The 19,336-nt window shown below is 42.1% G+C and overlaps 1 long non-coding RNA gene across 1 annotated transcript; it reads left to right on the top strand.

Annotated features, from left to right (window-relative positions):
- The first annotated feature begins 10,545 nt into the window (after positions 1–10,545).
- On the top strand, positions 10,546–18,951 carry LOC111546751. The gene is made up of 3 exons (XR_002732907.2): positions 10,546–10,654; positions 12,446–13,043; positions 17,361–18,951. It is a non-coding gene; the product is annotated as an uncharacterized LOC111546751 (long non-coding RNA).
- Positions 18,952–19,336: the final 385 nt, after the last annotated feature.

Here is a 19,336-nt window from a genome sequence, read left to right as displayed (position 1 = left end):
GTTCATCCTCACGTGAGGTTCTTCCTGTGTGCGTATCTATGTCACCAAATTGCGCCTTTTGTTAAGGACAACAGTCACCTAGGACTACAGTCCACCTTAATGGCCTCATTTTAACTAATCTGCAAAGACCCGACTTCCAAGTAAGATCACATTCTGAAGTACAGGGGTTTAGGGCTTCAACATATGAATTTGGGGGAGAAAGGACACAATTCAACCCCTCATATCTACCCTGGGGGTCCATGCTGAGGTCTGAGGAAGGAGGCAAGAATGCTCATCCAGTTAGGAACCTGTTTGCCAGCTGATCACTGAGCATGGATACGAAGACAAAGCTAAAACTGAGACAGAGAACTGTGTAGCTAGATGGAGTTTGTCAAACCCTAACTTTGGTTTAAAATCAATGAGTTGGCCAGGCACTGTGGCTCATGCCTGTAATCCCAGCACTTTGGGAGACTGAGGCAGGTGGATCACGAGGTCAGGAGTTCGAGACCAGCCTGGCCAACATGGCAAAACCCCGTCTCTACTAAAAGTACAAAAATTAGCCAGGCATGGTAGCAGGTACCTGTAATCCCAGCTACTCAGGAGGCCAAGGCAGGTGGATCATGAGGTCAGGAGTTTGAGACCAGCCTGACCAACATGGTGAAACCTGGTCTCTACTAAAAATACAAAAATTAGCCAGGTGCATGCCTGTAATCCCAGCCACTCAGGAGGCTGAGGCAGGAGAATTGCTTGAACTCAGGAGGCAGAGGTTGCAATGAGCCGAGATGGCGCCACTGCACTCCAGCCTGGGCAACAGTGTGAGACACCATCTCAAAAATAAAAAATAAATCAATGAGTTTATTACATTCCATATGTAGAATTTGGTATGGTTTGAGTCTGTGTCACCACCCAAATCTCATGTTCATTTGTAATCCCTGGTGTTGGAGGTGACTCCTGGTGGGGAGGTGACTGGGTCACGGGGGAGCTCTGTTATGCTTAAGCACCATCTAACTTGGTGCTGTTGTGGTGATGGTGAATTATCACAAGAGCTGTTTTTTTAATGGTGTGTGGCACCTCCCCCCTCTCTCTTCCTCCTGCTCCAGACATGTAAGAGGAGCCTGCTTCTCCTTCACCTTCTGCCATGACTGTAAGTTTCCTGAGGCCTTCCCAGAAGCTGAGCAGATGCTAGCATCATGCTTCATACAGCCTGCAGAACCATGATCCAATTAAACCTCTTTCCTTTATGAATTACCCGGTCTCAGGTGTTTCTTTATAGCAGTGTGAGAACAGACTAGTACGGGATTCATCTTTACTTTATCGGAAGATGAAAATACATTCAAAAGAATATGCAAACCTCTTTCCACTTACTTCCATCATAATCCTGCATAGGTCAACATTGTTGGGTGTTTTAGACAAAATATTTAAGAGAGTCAGCAAGGCATTGGACACAAGCTCTTTACTCAGAACAGAAACAAAAAGGGAGAGCTTGTACCAGGCCTTTATTTATTTCCTGTCTTCAAACACACAAAATACAGGTCCACTGAAATTGAAAACATTACCAAAATATTATTTTGCATTCCAAAAAAGCAAGGGGTAAAGCTCAATCCCTACCACTCCCTTGAGTGTGGGCAGGACATACTGACTCACTTCAAAGAAAGTGAAACATAGTAAGTTTACAGTGTAGACAGCTGGTAAGCAGGATCTTACCCAAATGATCAAGGACAACAGTTGCTAGTGATAAATCATGTGTATGTTACGTAACCCCTGATAAGATGTGATAAGAATGGTGTTTTGCCCTGTGTTATTCCACCCCAAAACCCATAACCTGAATCTAATCTTAAGAAAAACATCAGACAAACCAAAATTGAAGAATAGTCTATACCACACTTGTCCAATACTCTCAAAACTTTCAAGATGATGAAACACAAGAAAAGACTGAGAGGCTGGGCATGCTGGCTCACACCTGTAATCCCAGCACTTTGGGAGGCCAAGGCGGGTGGATCACCTGAGGTCAGGAGTTCGAGACCTGCCTGGCTAAAATCATGAAACACTGTGTTTACTAAAAATCAACAACAACAAAAAATTATAAAAATTAGCCAATTACATGTCTGTAATCCCAGCTACTCAGGAGGCTGAGGCAGGAGAATCACTTGAACCCAAGGGACAGAGGTTGCAATGAGCCAAGATTGCAACACTGCACCCCAGCCTGGGTGAAAAAGTGAGACTCTAGCTAAAAAAAAAAAAAAAAAAAACACTGAGAAACTGTCACAGAACAAAGGAGATGTGACAACTAAATGTAATGTGGTATCCTGGTTAGGATCCTGGGATAGAAAAAGACATTAGGAAAAAACTAATGAAACTTAAATATAGGCAGGAGTTTAGCTACTAGTAATGCACCAATGATGGTTACTCAGTTTTGACAAATGCACCACAGTAATGTAAGCTGATAACATGAGGAAAGCAAAGCTGCAAGAGAATTATACAGGGACTCTCTGTGCTATCTTTAGAACTTTTCTGTAAACCCCAAATTTTTCCAAAATAAAAAGTTTATTACAAAATATATGTGTGTGTGTGTGTATGTAAATGTAGCATTATGAAGCAGAACATATCAAGCCTTGTTTTCTACCATACTCAAGTCTAAATATAAACCCACATTTAAAATTCTATGCATAACATAGAGTCAGAAGTATAATACTTTAAATTTGAAAGAAAAAGTAACAAGATGCTGCTCCTTGTTTATCTTATGAAGACTTAGAATTTTCCTGCGTTTCCGAATGTTCAAGGGTCATGGTCCATGTCAGGCAGGATTATTCATGACACAAACCATACTGAAACTCCCTGCTCATAAAAGTGAAGCTCTTATTCTTGAGATAATTCAAAAGATAACTTCTATCACATGCCAATGTTACCCAACCTGAACCAAACAAAAAACATCCTAGTGCAGTTTTCTGCCCCAGATCCTGAGAGAATCTCAGTTTAATGACTGACCATCAAAGTTAGCTTTGGGATGGGGAACAATGTCAGAGACTTTGCCTGTGTTTTTCCTTGAATCTCAAGTACTCAATTTTCTCACAGTTATTCAAAATTTAAACCTCTGGTTGTTTGGATTCAGTGGAACATTTTGTTTATGTGTATATGAAGAACTCAGAGTAAAAAGAATTCATTTCAAAGTTCATGGAATTTCAAAAAGAAATAAAGCAGACCTCTGCTGTTAAGTCATTGCATCATAAACTAAGAAAGCATCCTGAGGCCGGGCGCGGTGGCTCAAGCCTGTAATCCCAGCACTTTGGGAGGCCGAGACGGGTGGATCACGAGGTCAGGAGATCGAGACCATCCTGGCTAACACTGTGAAACCCCGTCTCTACTAAAAAATACAAAAAAAAAAAAACTAGCCGGGCGAGGTGGCGGGCGCCTGTAGTCCCAGCTACTCGGGAGGCTGAGGCAGGAGAATGGCATAAACCCGGGAGGCGGAGCTGGAAGTGAGCTGAGATCCGGCCACTGCACTCCAGCCTGGGCGACAGAGCGAGACTCCGTCTCAAAAAAAAAAAAAAAAAAAAGAAAGAAAGCATCCTGCTCCAGACCAGGGGAAAATGTACTATGTCGAAGGAATACAGTAAAGAAAAAGTCCTTCTACAGAGAATCGACACTATTAACTACACCAAGCAACAAACTTTGAAAAACCTTTGAAGCTAATTTCCATGGCATCCCAGCCTTTCCTGACCCCACAGTTCAGGACTAGTTCTCTCTTTACCTCAGCTTCTTTGTTCTGTTGAGGCCTTCAACTGAGTGGCGGAGGTCCACACAAATTAGGGAGGACAATTCGTTTTACATGATGTACCAATTCAAATGTTAATCTCATCCAGAAACCCCTCACGGACATACCCAGAGTCATGCAGAGACAAGTATCTGGGCACCTTGTGGTCCAGTCAAGTCAACACATAAAAGTAACTATCATCCATGCCATTCCTCCCATCAGATGGTGAAGCCCATTCCCCCTCCCCTTGAATCTGGCCTAGACTGTGACCTGCTTTGACAAATGGAACAGAGCTGAAGTGGTATTGTGTGACTTAAGGGATCTTGCATCTCCCATGTTTTGCACTTTTAGAAGACAACTAGTATGTAAAGAATCTTGAGTTGGGCTACAGAATGATGAGAGAAAACATGGAGAGACAGAGATCTGGCAAACCCACAGACATTGTAGACAGCCCAGCTGAGGCACCAGGTGTGGAATAACCACTTCAATTCTACAGCAGTAATTCTGGCCCGCAAATGAATGAAATGAGGCCAACTGCTGCACCTTGTAAAGAAAGTAGAGTCAGAGGAAGTTCTGGTGGACTTAAGTTTCTGGTTCTAGCCATCTGGATGCACTTTCTCTTTGTCCTGTTACATAAGATATAATTGTTTGCTTCTAATAGGTCTGGCAAGGTGCGGTGGCTCATGCTTTTAACCCTAGCACTTTGGGAGGCTGAGGTGAGCGGATGTCTCAAGGCCAGGAGTTCAAGACCAGCCTGGGCAACATGGCGAAACTTTGTCTCTACTAAAAATGCAAAAATTAGCAGAGCATAGTGGTACCAACCTGTAGTCACAGCTACTCAGGAAACTGAGCTGTGAGAATCACCTGAGGCCAGGGAGGCAAAGGTTGCAGTCAGCCATGATCATGCCACTGCACTCCAGCCTAGGCAACAGAGTGAGACTGTCTCAAAAAAAAAAAGGTCCTGAATAATATTTGCTTCAAGAGTCATTATGAATAGGTTTATAAACTTCCACCCTTGAATTTTCCTTGTGGAATGTTCTTCTAAGAAAACAGGCAAACTCCTGGGAAAAAAAAGTGTGCAAAAAATCAATGCATAGCAATATTTGTCTCATTGCAAAAATAAAAAGTAGATAATCTAGATAGCCAGCCATATGGAAATTATAAAATAAATTATATCATCTTTATAACCGATATCTTTAAGAGTATGATGTGGACATTGAGTATGACACCTATTTACTTTGTTTCTAGTTTTTTGTTTGTTTGTTTTTGTTTTTTTTGCTATTTTAAACATAAGTAACATTTATAACAGTACGTTTTAAAAAATAAGGGTAGGCCGGGCGCGGTGGCTCAAGCCTGTAATCCCAGCACTTTGGGAGGCCGAGACGGGCGGATCACGAGGTCAGGAGATCGAGACCATCCTGGCTAACACGGTGATACCCCGTCTCTACTAAAAAAAAAAAAAAATACAAAAAAAACTAGCCGGGCGAGGTGGTGGGCGCCTGTAGTCCCAGCTACTCCAGAGGCTGAGGGAGGAGAATGGCGTAAACCCGAGAGGAGGAGCTTGCAGTGAGCTGAGATCTGGCCACTGCACTCCAGCCTGGGTGACAGAGCCAGACTCCGTCTCAAAAAAAAAAAAAAAAACAAAAAAAAACGTATAAAACGGCCCCAATGTTGTCTCCCTTCGCTGACTCTCTTTAAAAAATAAGGGTAGATTATACGTATAACATGATTATAACTGTTCTAAAAAGTATGGAAAAAAGTCTAGAAGGAAATAAACCAAAATTACAGTGTGAATAATATATGCTAAAGCTTTTGGCTCCACTTTACATTTTTATAGCAAGCAATCATTGGAATCATTGGAAAATCATTGGAAAATTGTTAGAAAATTAGTAGTTATCAATTACATAAGTTGAGAATATGGCCCTTTCTGTTTTCCTACCCTCAGAAGTCTAGGAAATTGATGGGACATTGTGGTCACATAGTGTTATAAATACTATATTCCAGTTTCTTGAATTCTTCACCATCATATAAAGACGCAAATCATAGGCAGTTCACTACTCTTTGGTATTTGGTTAACCTATTTGTGCTTTACAGAACCAAAATGCAATTGAGATCACTACTGAACAAGGTTCACCTTACCCACACCATTACTGTCTCGTAGTCATGCAGTTAACCACCTAAAGCAACACGTTTTCTGATGTCCCATAATCATTCCATTGGAGTAATTACATGTTCTCCAGTTTCATTTTTAAACAGCGATTCAATGGCAAATGAAAACAGGAATTCGACAATTTAAGCCAGTTTTCTTTCGCCATATGCTTGGACAACTGGATAAAATCTTTTCATCCACCAATCATTAATAACTTCCAAATTATTGAAACACTCTTTAGAATTATTTAATATTAATACAACATGCTTAACATTGTATTTAAAAAGAAAAAAAAAATGAATTCCCACCCAGTAATTACTACTTGTGACTCATTACCCCAGAGCAGACTAACAAAAGAAAATGCTTGACAACTTTTAAGGAGACTCAAATTGCTGCCGTAGAATTATTAAGATAGTTATTACAAGTTAATTGGATATCAGTTAATGGTATAAAGGAACATGTACTAAGTCTTTTCAGCGTGCAAGGATTACACTTAGCAAGTAGCTAGTTATTCAGGTCAGATTTTTTAATTTTACTTTTTTTTTTTGAGACAAGGTCTCACTCTATTGCCCAGACTGGAGTACGTGGTAAGATCACGGCTCACTGCAGCCTTCACTTCCTTGGCTCAAATGATCCTCTCACCTCAGCTTCCCAAGTAACTGGGACTACAGGCATATGCCACCACACCTGGCTAATTTTTTCACTGTGTTACCTAGGCTGGTCTCAAACCCTTGGGCTCAAGCAGTCCTCCCACCTCGGTCTCCCAAAGCGCTGGGATTACAGGCATGAGCCTCCGCATCCAGCCTTTTTTTTTCCTCTTACCTCTGTGTCCTTGTTTAACTGTTCTACATATGACCTGGTTACTCAAAATCAGTTAATATATATCCATTTAGTGCTTATTATGTGCTACGAACATGTTGGAGATCTAGAGAGGAAAACACTAGAATATTCTCCTGCCAACATGGAACTGGCTTTCCACCATCCTCTGAGTTCCCCATTTGCATTCAGGGTCTTACATAATCCAAAACCCACACATTGCTTTGCAGGGGAACCTGCGACACCTTTTATGGGTGCTGAACAGGTCAGAAGCAAGGCTGCAGACCTAGCACCTGAGAAACATCTCTGATTTCTTTGGGAAGCTTTTTTTTGTAAATGATTAAAATAAAAACTACTTTAGCCCAGGGCATGATATTCACCCACAGTCAGGTTGCCCCTCATCGGGTACAGACAGGTGTCAAGGTGAGTCCCAGCTCTTTCCTCCTGCCCTTCTGTCAGGTAAACATGATGTTAGAAAATCAAGAAAATTTGGTATATTTTTCTAAAATAATCATATCTTTCTCTCTCCCAAGGAAATGGTTTGCGGCTGATCAATTTCCCATCCATGTCAACTAGATGAGAAATACGGAGTTGGAATAAGGTTGAAAGATTCAAAATGGGAGCACAATTAGGGAGGAAAGGGCCACTTTCAGAAAATTCCAGAGAATTGCATAGTTATATGTCTAACAATGTATTTCTCAAATGCAATGAAAAGGTTTTAATTCTGAGACCAAATATGTCCTACAAGCCATGTTGTCTACCACTCTGCCTATGATGACAATGGAAACTTGTGATGCTGGTAGATATCATTGCTACCACAAGTATAGAAGGTACCTCAGAATAACACCAATGGAGCCCACACATGGAGAGACACAGTTCTAGTGACAACATTTGCTCTCCTGGATCCAGCCATGCCTGAAGATAGAATGCCCCCTTAATGTTTCCTTTTGCATAAGAAAATAAGATGCCTTACTTGGCTTAAGTTGATTTTCTGTAATCTGCAAGCAAAGAGATCTGACAAACAGAATCTTATAATACTTAAACAAAAATGATCAAAACAAAAATATTGAAACTAGAAAGAAAAAAAAATCACCCACAGGAACCAAAAAGGAAGGCAATGTACCCTAATGTCATTTCTTTAAGTGACAGCCAAAGAAAGAAATAGAAACTTTTATTTCTACCAAGTATTAAAGAAGTTATGATAAAAGGATAAGGGTGAATTCAGAATGTTTAAATTTGGAATTAAAGCAAAACAATTTTAGAATAACAGGTACAGAACAAAATGCAATGCTATAGAATTGCATGTGACAATAATAATGTAACCATCAAAAAGTGGAAGATGAGAGAGAACTCAAAGGATAAATGAATGATTTATAGTGCTTAAAATTTAAAGATTGTTTAAAAAACAACGACGTCAACTTATGTAACTGATTCCAAATCTTTTTTTCTTAATGTAGAAGTATTTTTAAGAAAAAAAAAATGGGAAGACTTATTCTGAAGTTCAGCAATTCCTTTGCTTGTTTTCTTTTTATTTTTTTCTTTTTCTTTTCTTTTTTTTTTTTTTTTTTCTAGTTATCTTAAGTAAAAGTTGGCCACGTGTGGTGGCTCATGCCTGTAATCCCAGCACTTTGGGAGGCCAAGGCAGGTAAATCACTTGAGGTCAGGAGTTTGAGACCAGCCTGGCCAACATGGTGAAACCCCATCTTTACTAAAAAATACAAAAATTAGCCAGGTGTGGTGACATGCACCTGTAATCCCAGCTACTTGGGAGACTGAGGCAGAAGAATGGCTTGACCCCAGAAAGTGGAGGCTGCAGTGAACTAAGATGGTGCCACTCCACTCCAGCCTGGGTGACATAGCTAGATCTGTCTCAAAAATAAAATAAAATAATAAAAAATTTTCGAAAAAACTTGACAAGAGCAGTTTCAAAGAAGTGACAGGAGGAAAGTCCAAGCTGCAATGGTTGGAAACAGTAAAAGTGAAGTTAAAGTAAGCATGCCTAGGATAGGAATTTGACTGCTAGAAATGGAAGCATTGCTTCAACCAGACAAGAGTTCATTTTTCTCACATAACATGACATGTAGAGATAGATATCCCAGGGCCTGTGGTAATAAATGTAGGCTATCTAGGCTGACACTAGACATCAATATTGTACTCTTTCTACCCTGTCACTTCATTTTTAGCACCGGGCTTCAATTCTCAAGGATGCCTCATGATCACATAATGGCTGCTAGTTCCAGCCATCACTTTCTACATTCCAAATAAGGAAAAAAATGAAAAAGGAGAGAGAGGGCAAAGGGAAGCTACCAGCTGAGTAATCATTTTTAAGATAGCTTTCCCAGAAACAACAGTAGTGATTTGGATTTGTTTCTCATCAGCCTCATCTCTCTGCAAAGGATGCGAGAAAATGTACTTGGGTATGCCTCTCTCTACAAAACCAGAAATCTAGGGAGAAAGGGGATAGTTGTTATTACAGAATGTGGTATCCCTGCTGCAGCCTGTTTTCAGGCTAGCAGTAAATAATCCTGCAGAGGTCGGGCATGGTGGCTCACCCCTGCAATTCCAGCATTTTGGGAGGCTGAAGCAGGTGGATCACTTGAGGTCAGGAGTTCTAGACCTGCCTGACCAACATGGTGAAATCCTGTCTCTACAGAAAAAATACATAAATTAGCTGTGTGTGGTGGTGCATGCCTGTAATCTCAGCTACTTAGGAGATTGAGGTGGGAGAATCTCTTGAACCTAGGAGGTAGAAGGTGCAGTGAGCCAAGATCGCACCACTGCACTCCAGCCTGAGTGACAGAGTAAGATCCTGTCTCAAAAATAATAATAATAACCTTAAAAATGGTCAGGCGTGGTGGCTCATGCCTGTAATCCCAGCACTTTAGGAGGCCAAGTCAGGCAGACCACCTGAGGTCAGGAGTTCCAGACCAGCCTGGCCAATATAACGAAATCCCATCTCTACTAAAACTACAAAATTAACCAGGCATGGTGGTACACCCGTAATCCCAGCTAGTTGGGAGGCTGAGGCAGGAGAATCACTTGAACCTGGGAGGTAGACGTTGCAGTGAGTGAGCCAAGATCTTGCCACTGCACTCCAGCCTGGGTGACAAGAGTGAAACTCGGTCTAAAAAAAAAAAAAAAATCCTGCAGAAAGGGATAGACTGCATTGGGGGCTGTGCCAGGGTGGCAGACGGAGAGAATGATATCTTTACATACTTTTAATGAGGTATGTTTCTCTTCTCCCACTAGATCAATGACATCATTGGGAGGTCAGGCCCAGACTAACACATGGGTCAGTTGAAGTGGTGAAGGATGATTTTTCTTTTTAACATGACTTTCGTGGTGATCTTAAACCAAAGTGCTTTTGAACTATCAAAAGCTTAGAGCTAGCGAGGGAAAAGGATTGCTCTCAAAACTAAGAGGGTTTTGATAGGAAGATGAAGACAGAGGTTGCACACCTAGAGCAAAGAGTCTATCTCAGTTAACATTGGAATAAGGAAGACTGCAGGATAACTCCTAACACTGGGGAAAGGAATTAACACTGCCCATAACTGTTTGTTTGCTTGTTGCAGTTTCTCAGTTTGCTCTTCAGTTAAGAGCCTGGAAAGAGAAAAAAAAAAAAAAAAATCAGATACCGTTGATTGTTTCAGCAGGTTGGGGGAAAAGGAGAGACTGTGGTCGATAATCCAGGCTGATGGGTATGAGGGGTAGGAAAGAAATCTCCATCATATGTATGAGAATCCAAAGGCAGAAAGCTGTTTCCATTTGGAATCCTAAGGCGGGGCAGCTTCCCAGACTGCCTGCCCGACACAGAGCAGCTCCAGCAGAAGAGGATGGGGCTGGGCCAAGCGCGGAAGAGCTAGGAGGTGCCCACCCCAGGCCCCCTCATTTCCAGTGAGGCCTGCAGAAGACCCTGAAAACTTCTCATAGGCCCTGAGGAGGAAAAGAACTGAAAATTAGTAAGCTGTATGCCTGCCGAGGGTCACCAAAGTGTGTGGGGTCAGGAGACCCCGTGGCAGAGGCACAGGAAGGACAGCCCAAAGCTGACAGCCAGTGGAGGCGTCTTCCAAGTCCCGGGGGAGTCAGCGGAACTAGGGGGAAATGGCAGAGCTCCCGACGACCAAGGGCAGGGCAGACCTGTGCCGAGACAGCAGGTGTAGGGGAGCCTGGGCACAATGACTGTGGTGCCACACACCAACAAAATGAGGCATTTCCCAGAAGCCAGCGTCTGGAGACCATGTGGAGATAGGGGACTAGCGCTTCGCTCAACGCCGTGCTGGTTGTGTCCCCACGAACACAGGGCACCCAGGGAGGCCACAGAAGCAAACTCAACTGGTTGGAAAATGCTCAAAATAGACTCTCCCTTCCTCCCTCCCTCCCTTCCTTCCTTCCTTCCTTCCTTCCTTCCTCCCTCCCTCCTTCCTTCCTTTTTCTTTGGAGATGGTGTCTCATTATGTTGCCCAGACTGGTCTCTAGCTCCCGGATTCAAGTGATCCTCCTGCCTTGGCCTCCCCAATGTGCTAGGATTACAGGTGTGAGCCACTGTGCCCAGCAAAAGAGACCTTTTTTAAAACAGGAAAAAAAAAAAAAAAAAAAAAAAAAAAAGGCAGATACCATGGCTCACGCCTGTAATTCCAGCACTTTCAGAGGCCAAGGTGGGCAGATCACCTGAGGTCAGGAGTTTGAGGCCAGCCTGGCCAACATGGTGAAATCCTGTCTGTAATAAAAATACAAAATTAGTTGTGTGTGGTGGCATGTGCCTGTAATCCCAGATACTTGGGAGGCTGAGAAAGGAGAATCGCTTGAACCCTGGTGGCAGATTGAAGTGAGCTGAGATGGCACCACTGCACTACAGCTTGGGTGACAGAGCTAGACTCTTTCTAAAAAATAATAATAATAATAATAATAATAATAATAATAATAATAGAAAATAAATAAAACAGAAGAGAAATGTGTTTTTTGAGCAAACTGAGTTTTTGTTTGTTTTTGAGATGGAATTTCATTCTTGTCGCCCAGGCTAGAGTGCAATGGTGCAATCTCAACTCACTGCAACCTCCACCTCCTGGGTTCAAGCAATACTCCTGCCTCAGCCTCTGCCCGGAGTAGCTGGGATGACAGGCATGCACCACCATGCCTGGCTAATTTTTGTGTTTTTAGTAAAGGCGGGGTTTCACCATGTTGGCCAGGCTGGTCTCGAACTCCTGACCTCAGGTGATCCTCCTGCCTCAGCTTCCCAAAGTGCTGGGATTACAGGCATGAGCCACCGCGCTCGGCGAAGTTTTTCACTTTCAAGCTGAGCTGTCCAATATGGTAGCTGCTAGCCACAGGTGGTCCATTGGGTGGCTAGTCTGAATGGAGATGTCTGCCAGTGTAATATAAACATGGGTTTTAAAAGACTCAGTCCAAAAAATATATATCTAAATTATGTCTTTAATCATGTGGTATATGAATTACATATTTAAACAATGTAGTTTTGACATATGGATTAAATAAAATACATTATTAAAATTAATTTCACCTGTTTCGTTTTACTTTTTTTAATGTGGCTGAAAAATATATGGTTCACATTTGTGGTTCAAATTATATATTTTATTGGACAGCACCATTTTAGAGATAGAAAGCAAGCTATACTTCTGCAGGTATTCACCCTGAATCAAGGATCAAATATAGGTGTGAAAATTTTCAGATCTGTTAGGTATCTATTGATATGTAAAACAACTTGATTTAAGTCAACATTTATTATCTCGCAGGTCTGCGTGTTAGGAATCTGGGTGTCACTTAGGTGGGCCTACTGGCTCAGGGTCTCTCATAGGCTGAAATCAAGGTGTCACCTGAGGCTACCGTCATCTCAAGGCTTAACTGGTGAAGGATGCACATTCAGCCACCCTAGATGGTTGTTGGCAGGATGCAAACTCGTCATGGGCTATTGAATTGAGGACCTCTGTTTATTGTTCCTGTTGGCCCAAGGCTGCCCTGAGTTCCTTGCCATAAGGACTTCTCCATAAGGCAGCTTGCAACATGGGAGGTGCTTCATCAGAGCCAGCTGGTGACAGAGTACAAGCAAGATGAAAGTCATAGTCTTCTATAACCTGATCTTGAAAGTGACAGCCTATCATTTTTGCCATATTCTTCTCATTAGAAGCAAGTCACTAGGTCCACACGCTAAGTAAGGAGATTACAGAAGGGCATAAATAGGAGGAGATGGGGATTGCTGAGGGCCAGTTCAGAAGCTGCCCGCCTAGAACCAAGGAGTACACAAAGCACACGCAAGATGGTTCATCCCGGCAGAGGAGGAACAGTTCTTGCTTCATAACTGAGCTGGAGAGGCACACGTGGCAGAAGGTAGAGGTAGACTGTTGTAGTTGGTGGTGACAAGTTATAGGACCAAAGCTGATGACATATTTGTTTATCTCCGTGAAGAAAGAGGAGATATTGTCTGCTGAAGGAAAGGATGTGCGTGGTTTGAGGGCAAGAAGAAAGTTTGGGAAAGACCACCTAGTAGAGAAACACAGTCCAACTACCAGGCAGTGCCAGATGAAAGTTCAAAATTACCAAAAGTTAAAAACCAGTTCAGTTCACTTGTGTGATTTTCTCCACCAACTTTCAGCTGCCAGGGTACTAGCTCAGACAAAGTGGCAAAACAAATATGCCAGCTCTAGGGTAGGAATATTTTTTTATCCACATGTGAGTGCAGCCAAGAAACAGTAGTGTGAATTATACTGGTGTATATTTCTCTCCATTTAATTCTTCCAACCCACCCTGCCCAGCAGGCCTCTTTCCACTGAGCAGCCAACAAATTAAATAGCCTGGCGTGTGAGCTTTTGATACAGCTGTCTTGGACCTGCAGTGCATGCAAATAACCTGCTTTATTCCTCTCTGTCCCCTGCATAGTGGCTCAGTGGGCAAAACTCTCCAGCACTTCAAAGGAGATCTGTGACACGGAACAGACCCAGGGGCCCTGTCTGCACATTACGGCTAAATATTGATGATAGTGACGTCCAAAATACCACTAGATCTCCCGTGCTAAAACCGCTGTTTAAATATAGCTAATATTTATGATAGAAAATATACAATGCTTATGAAACAGTAGGCTCCGGTACACCTTTTAAGATACCCAGAGGTTGGTTGGTTGGTTGATTGACTGGTTGGTCAGTTGGTTGGTTAGGTTTAAAGTCATAGAAAAAACAAGCCAAATAAAGATGCAAAAGCGCATCCCTTCGTTTGTCTGAGACTGTAGTGAAGACCCATCAGTCCCAGGCAAACTCAGATGGTTAATTATCCTAATTTACCCATGATCCCTCTCAGAAGTGGTCCAGGAGCAAAAAAGCTGCAGTAGAGAGAATTCATAAGACTGGTCTTGCAGCAATTTCTCCTGGTTCTCTGAGCAACACCGATCATGGTTCTTTCCTGGCAGTTCTGGTCCCTTAGATGAAGCTGACAGTTTCCTAGAAAGAAACAGTCCCTCAGGTTATTACTGTTTTCATTTCAGAGTGCATCACATTCATCAAAAAAGATTTACCAGATGCTTATTATTTGCAAAATACAGTGACAAATGTGGCTAGAGACATGAAAGTATTAAAAAACTATTCCTATACTCAAAAAAACTAATATAATTGTGAACATAACACAGAAATCTGTAGGGTGAAAAAAGTCTAAGTAATAACAAAACTGACATAGAGGACAACTTTAAAAAATCGCAAGTCAGAATATGATTAATTGCAAATATACCCTTGGAAAAAGAGTGACTTTTAGACTCAGAAAGTTCACTTTGTTTTGTTTTGTTTTTTTTAACAAAATAAAGGTAGCTTTTGTAATGACCTGCTACCATGGGTTGACCAAAACAGAGGAGAGGAATAGCTGTCACTTCAGACAACTTTTTTTTTTTTCCCCGAGATAGAGTCTCGCTCTGTTGCCCAGGCTGGAGTGCAGTGGCACAATCTCAGCTCACTGCAACCTCCGCCTGCTGGGTTCAAGCAATTCTCCTGCCTGAACCTCCCCAGTAACAGGGATTACAGGCATGTGCCACGACGCTGGCTAATTTTTATATTTTTGATAGAGATAGGGTTTCACCATGTTGAGCAGGCTGGTCTTGAACTCCTGACCTCAAGTGATTCACCCGCCTCAGTCTCCCAAAGTGCTGGGATTACAGGCATGAGCCACCATGTCCGACAACTTCAGACAACTTTTTAAGTTTGAAAACTGCGAACACAGGCTTTCAGGCAAGACACACTGGGTCCCAATGTTATCGCTGTCACCAACTAGTCATTGGAAAACTCACCAATGCATTCGTTTCTCACCTGAAAAATTGGGATAATCTACCTCCATCGCAGAGTTGGTGAGAGAATTCCTTGAAATAAGCTGCAGAATCATTTAGCACATTACGTAGTATACATCAGGTGTCCAATATATAGTTTCTGTCATGATTTGTGTAAGTGTTAATAGGAAAATGGCAAGTATCACTTCATCTTCCCTCCACATTTTACAATTGCTTTCATCTGAAAAGTCTGGTGCAATTCAAATTGCATATTAAGTCCTGAGTGCTGCTTCGTTGCCTCTGTGGATTTAAAAGACACAGAGGACTCTCACATGTTCTTGTCTGAATGCACTTTCATTCAAAATGCTTTACATTTTGAAATTGTCAAATTCAGGTCATGTGTGATGCAAAAATTAGTATGGCTGGCAATGGACTTAAACTTATGCTTACAACTTTGTCTTACCTTTTTCCCTATCATATTAGTTATGTATTGCTACATAACACATTTCTCCAAATGTGGCAGCTTAAGCCAACACATATTTATTATCTCATAGCTTCTGTAAGTCAGGGAGCTGGGAATGGTGTAATTGCATCTTCCACTGCGGGATCTCTCCAGAGGCTGCAATCAAGGGGTGAGCTGGGCTGTAGCCATCTTATGGCTCAACTGGGGAAGACTTTCTTCCAAGCTCATGAGACTGTTTTCAGGATTCAGCTCCTCTCAGACAGTTGAACTTAGGGTCTTAGTTCTTTGCTGCTGTTGGCTGGCAGCCACCCTCAGAAGTTCCTTGTCACGTTGGACTCTTCATCATGGCAGCTTGCTTCCTCAAAGTCTTCAAGCCAAGAAGGCAATAAAGAGAGTCCATCAGCAAAACGGAAGTCACAGTCTTTTGTAAGTTAATCCTTGAAGCTTGAAAACTGTGGCATCCCTTCCGCTTAGCTCAAGTTGGTCGGTTAGAAGCAGGTCACTAGGCTTAACCCATGTTCAAGGGGAGAGAGAATAGCACACGGCCATCAAACCAGGCAATGGCAATCCTCATGGGTCCATCTGAGAAGCCTGCCTACCACAGCTGTCTCTTAGAGGATCTTGGTCACTACTTGTCTACAAGAAAGATGAATAAAACAAACAACACTGGAAGACAAATTAACGCTACCAAATGCACAGGGTCCTAGAAACAACAGGGGCAGAGCCACATGTCTTCCTGCTGAGGCAGCTGCCTCACTGTTTTTTGTTTGTTTGTTTTTGGGGGTCAGGGGGACATAGTTTTATTCTGTCACCCACCCTGGGGTGCAGTAGCACGATCTCAGCTCACTGCAACCTCTGCCTCCCAGGTTCAAGCGATTCTCACACCTCAGCCTCCTGAGTAGCTGGGATTAGAGCCATGTGCCACCACACCTGGCTAATTTTTGTATTTTGAGTAGAGACAGGGTTTCACACCATGTTGGCCAGGCTGGTCTCAAACTCCTGACCTCAAGTTATCCGCCCGCCTCGGCCTCCCAAAGTGCTGGGATTCCAGGCATAAACCACTGCTCCCAGCCTGATTTTTAGTATTAATCAGAACTAAACAATCTTGGCATGTCCTGCAACACAACCTGTCTGCTTCTTTACAATTGTATGACCTACCCTCTAGTGGAATCTGAATAAAGTTGAATTTGACTACACTGAACCTTAAAAACTTGAGGAGTACCAGAATGACTGTCAGAAGCATCCATAAGCAAAGAAAAAAAGAAAGAAAGAAAAAAACACAGTGCTGAAGACCTTTGGAAATTAGCCCCTAATCACAGAAAGTGAGTAAAATTAGGCCATATGTTTTTGGCCAAAGGATTTGGCTTTTTTGGATCTCAATTTCCTTTTGGAAGCCTGAGTGCTACAATAGATAATCTCTCAGACTCCATCCATCTCGAGAGTGACCCCAAGATTTCACAACCAATTGTTAGTGAAAATGCTGCTGTGTGCTAAGGCGCTTTCCCCTAAATCCAAAAGCCTTCCACTAAAGAAGGGACAGCGCCAGGAGTGATCAGGAAGGGTGGCTGCAATGAACGGTTTTCACAAACTGCATCTGCAAAGCAGAGCTCAATTTTCTCCCATTTTTGCCATGCAGGAAGCTAGTGAAAATTAGCAAAGCTTTTGAAAGGTTGAGTGACCATCTGGTGACAACAGTGCCACAACAGACACTGAGAAAGGCTCAAGTGGAGGAGGGAACAGAGAAAAAAGCCTGTAGATATTTCTAAGTGGAAAGTGGCCCTGAGCCAGGCATTCTCTGCCCTCTCTCAAAAGGCCTCGTAGAGTGGCATGAGCACTTCATGGGTGCACAATGAATACTCATTGACTGAACAAATAAAACTGGGTATTCGAAGGTTTTGGGGGGGTTGTTTGTTTGTGTAAGATTGATATGAGATCTGTCGTCTTTCAGGTGCACATTCACAGAAATCAAGGATGTAAGATGAAGGTATGTCCTCTGATATATAGCAAGGTCCAGTTGACTCACTGAACTGAGAAATGCATGCACACCTGTAAAAGAAAGAGCGAGCTAGCTTCAGTACGCAGCCTAGAGAAACTGGAATCGGAATAGGATGAATAAGATGAACTGGAAATGTCATGTTTTTGAGCTACCATCTCTAGAATAGAGAGAGTGGCATCAGTTGGAATCCTTCACATTTGAGGTTTCTTGGGTAAACTAACTTCCCCCAGAGAGGGCTAAGACAGGTAATACCACGTCTGCCTGTGACTCTCCTTCTAGTCAAGCTTCCGAGTGGGCTCAACCTCCATTCAGGGTGATGGTAGTTACACAGCTAGTAAAGAATGTTTCCACTGGGTTACAAAGTCCTAACAGACATTTTTTTTCTTTTTTAAGAGTTCTGTGTCATTTTTTTCTTTTCTAAGGGTTCTGTGTTTTTTAATAGTTCTAATCTCATATGAGATGATTTCAAAGTTTAGTTCATAGTGGGAAATCATTTTTCCACATTCCAGGGAAACAGGAGAGAGCCCCTGAGTTCTATGACTAGTACCGACAATCATCGCCTACAGGGAAATGATATTTTGGGCAAGTCTGCATTCTTTTATGAGCCACAAAACCATATAGCAGGAACGTAGATGCAGAGACCTTGTAATAAATACATTCCTTCCACCAGCTCTTAGACATCTGGTTCATAAATTGCTCCATTTGACAGTGAATGGGGAAAATGGATGAGAAACGTGGCCTCAAGCACATAATGTATATATGGTCAAAGAGTCATGACCCATGTGGCCACATTACCAGATTATATCATGTTCTCACTTTCTCTACAATAGGATAAGCACCAACGGGATAGAAATATACTCTTCTCTCCAATTTAATTATACCTTTATTATTACTTTACTTATATGTGCATAAGCAGCAACAGCTAATGTAAAGTGGAAATTGTAATACAATTTCCATATTGTATCTTTGCTGTCTACAAAATTATATAAAAAATGTGTCTCACCCTTTAGTTGGGACCATTTAGAAGCCTGACAGCAATTACACAGAGTGTACTGGAGTCACCCGCACAATCTCCTAATGGCAGCTTGGCCCAAAGCCAAGCTTTAAGCCAAACCTCAGGGAATTCAAATTTAAAAGTCAGCAACATTAGAGGTAGTGATTCAGTTTGGAGAAGATATCGCTTTTCGTGATTTATTGCAGCCAGTGCTTTCAGTACATTTAGAAGATGGTCTAGCTTAGTTGCATTTTCAAAGGAGCGCTACTGCATAAATTGAGGAACATCTGAACTGGAAGCTATCAGAATGGAAAAGCTTGACTAGGGCTTGAGTTATGTGGAAAGCGTAATTCTTAGAAATAGGTCCTCAAACACACAAGAATCGCAAAAATGAGCTATACTTTCAACCCCCCAATATCTAACTTGTGATCATTTGGTAGAGAAGGGTCTGTTACTGTCAAGTATTTTTAAATGACTGCAAAGACGTTAACTCCCTAGGTTCAGGATAATCATTCAGTATCAAGAATAAACATATAATTTAAAATATTAGTCTTGCTGGTGCTTGTGATCTATGACTAAGCTGCACTTTCACAGAGAATTCCAAATCTCTCCTCTCTGCAACCCAAGAGAATCTGCACAAAGACTTGTGACCTTATGAATTTTCAGAGGTTTTCCCCAGTGGATGTCTTTGGTGTCTGCTATCTCAACTGCAGATACACTGGTGAGTCGGTAAATCTTTTCAAAATAGTTCTGTTCTTTCATACTCAGTTCAGATTTGGGGGAAAAATGTAGGAGCGACAGTTCTATTTAGAACAAAGCAGCTTAGAAAAAATATGTTAGGCTTGTAAAAATGAATCTATCTGTACATGTATTTTTGTCAGAAGAAAACAACATCATAAACTTCAAGTCCATTTCCCACTAGTGTCTTCATTTT

Source organism: Piliocolobus tephrosceles, chromosome 4 (assembly GCF_002776525.5).
Source record: "Piliocolobus tephrosceles isolate RC106 chromosome 4, ASM277652v3, whole genome shotgun sequence".
Classification (NCBI taxonomy): Eukaryota; Metazoa; Chordata; class Mammalia; order Primates; family Cercopithecidae; genus Piliocolobus; species Piliocolobus tephrosceles.
The sequence above is the reverse complement of the archived record's forward strand: the minus strand, read 5'-3'. Positions and strand labels throughout refer to the sequence as shown.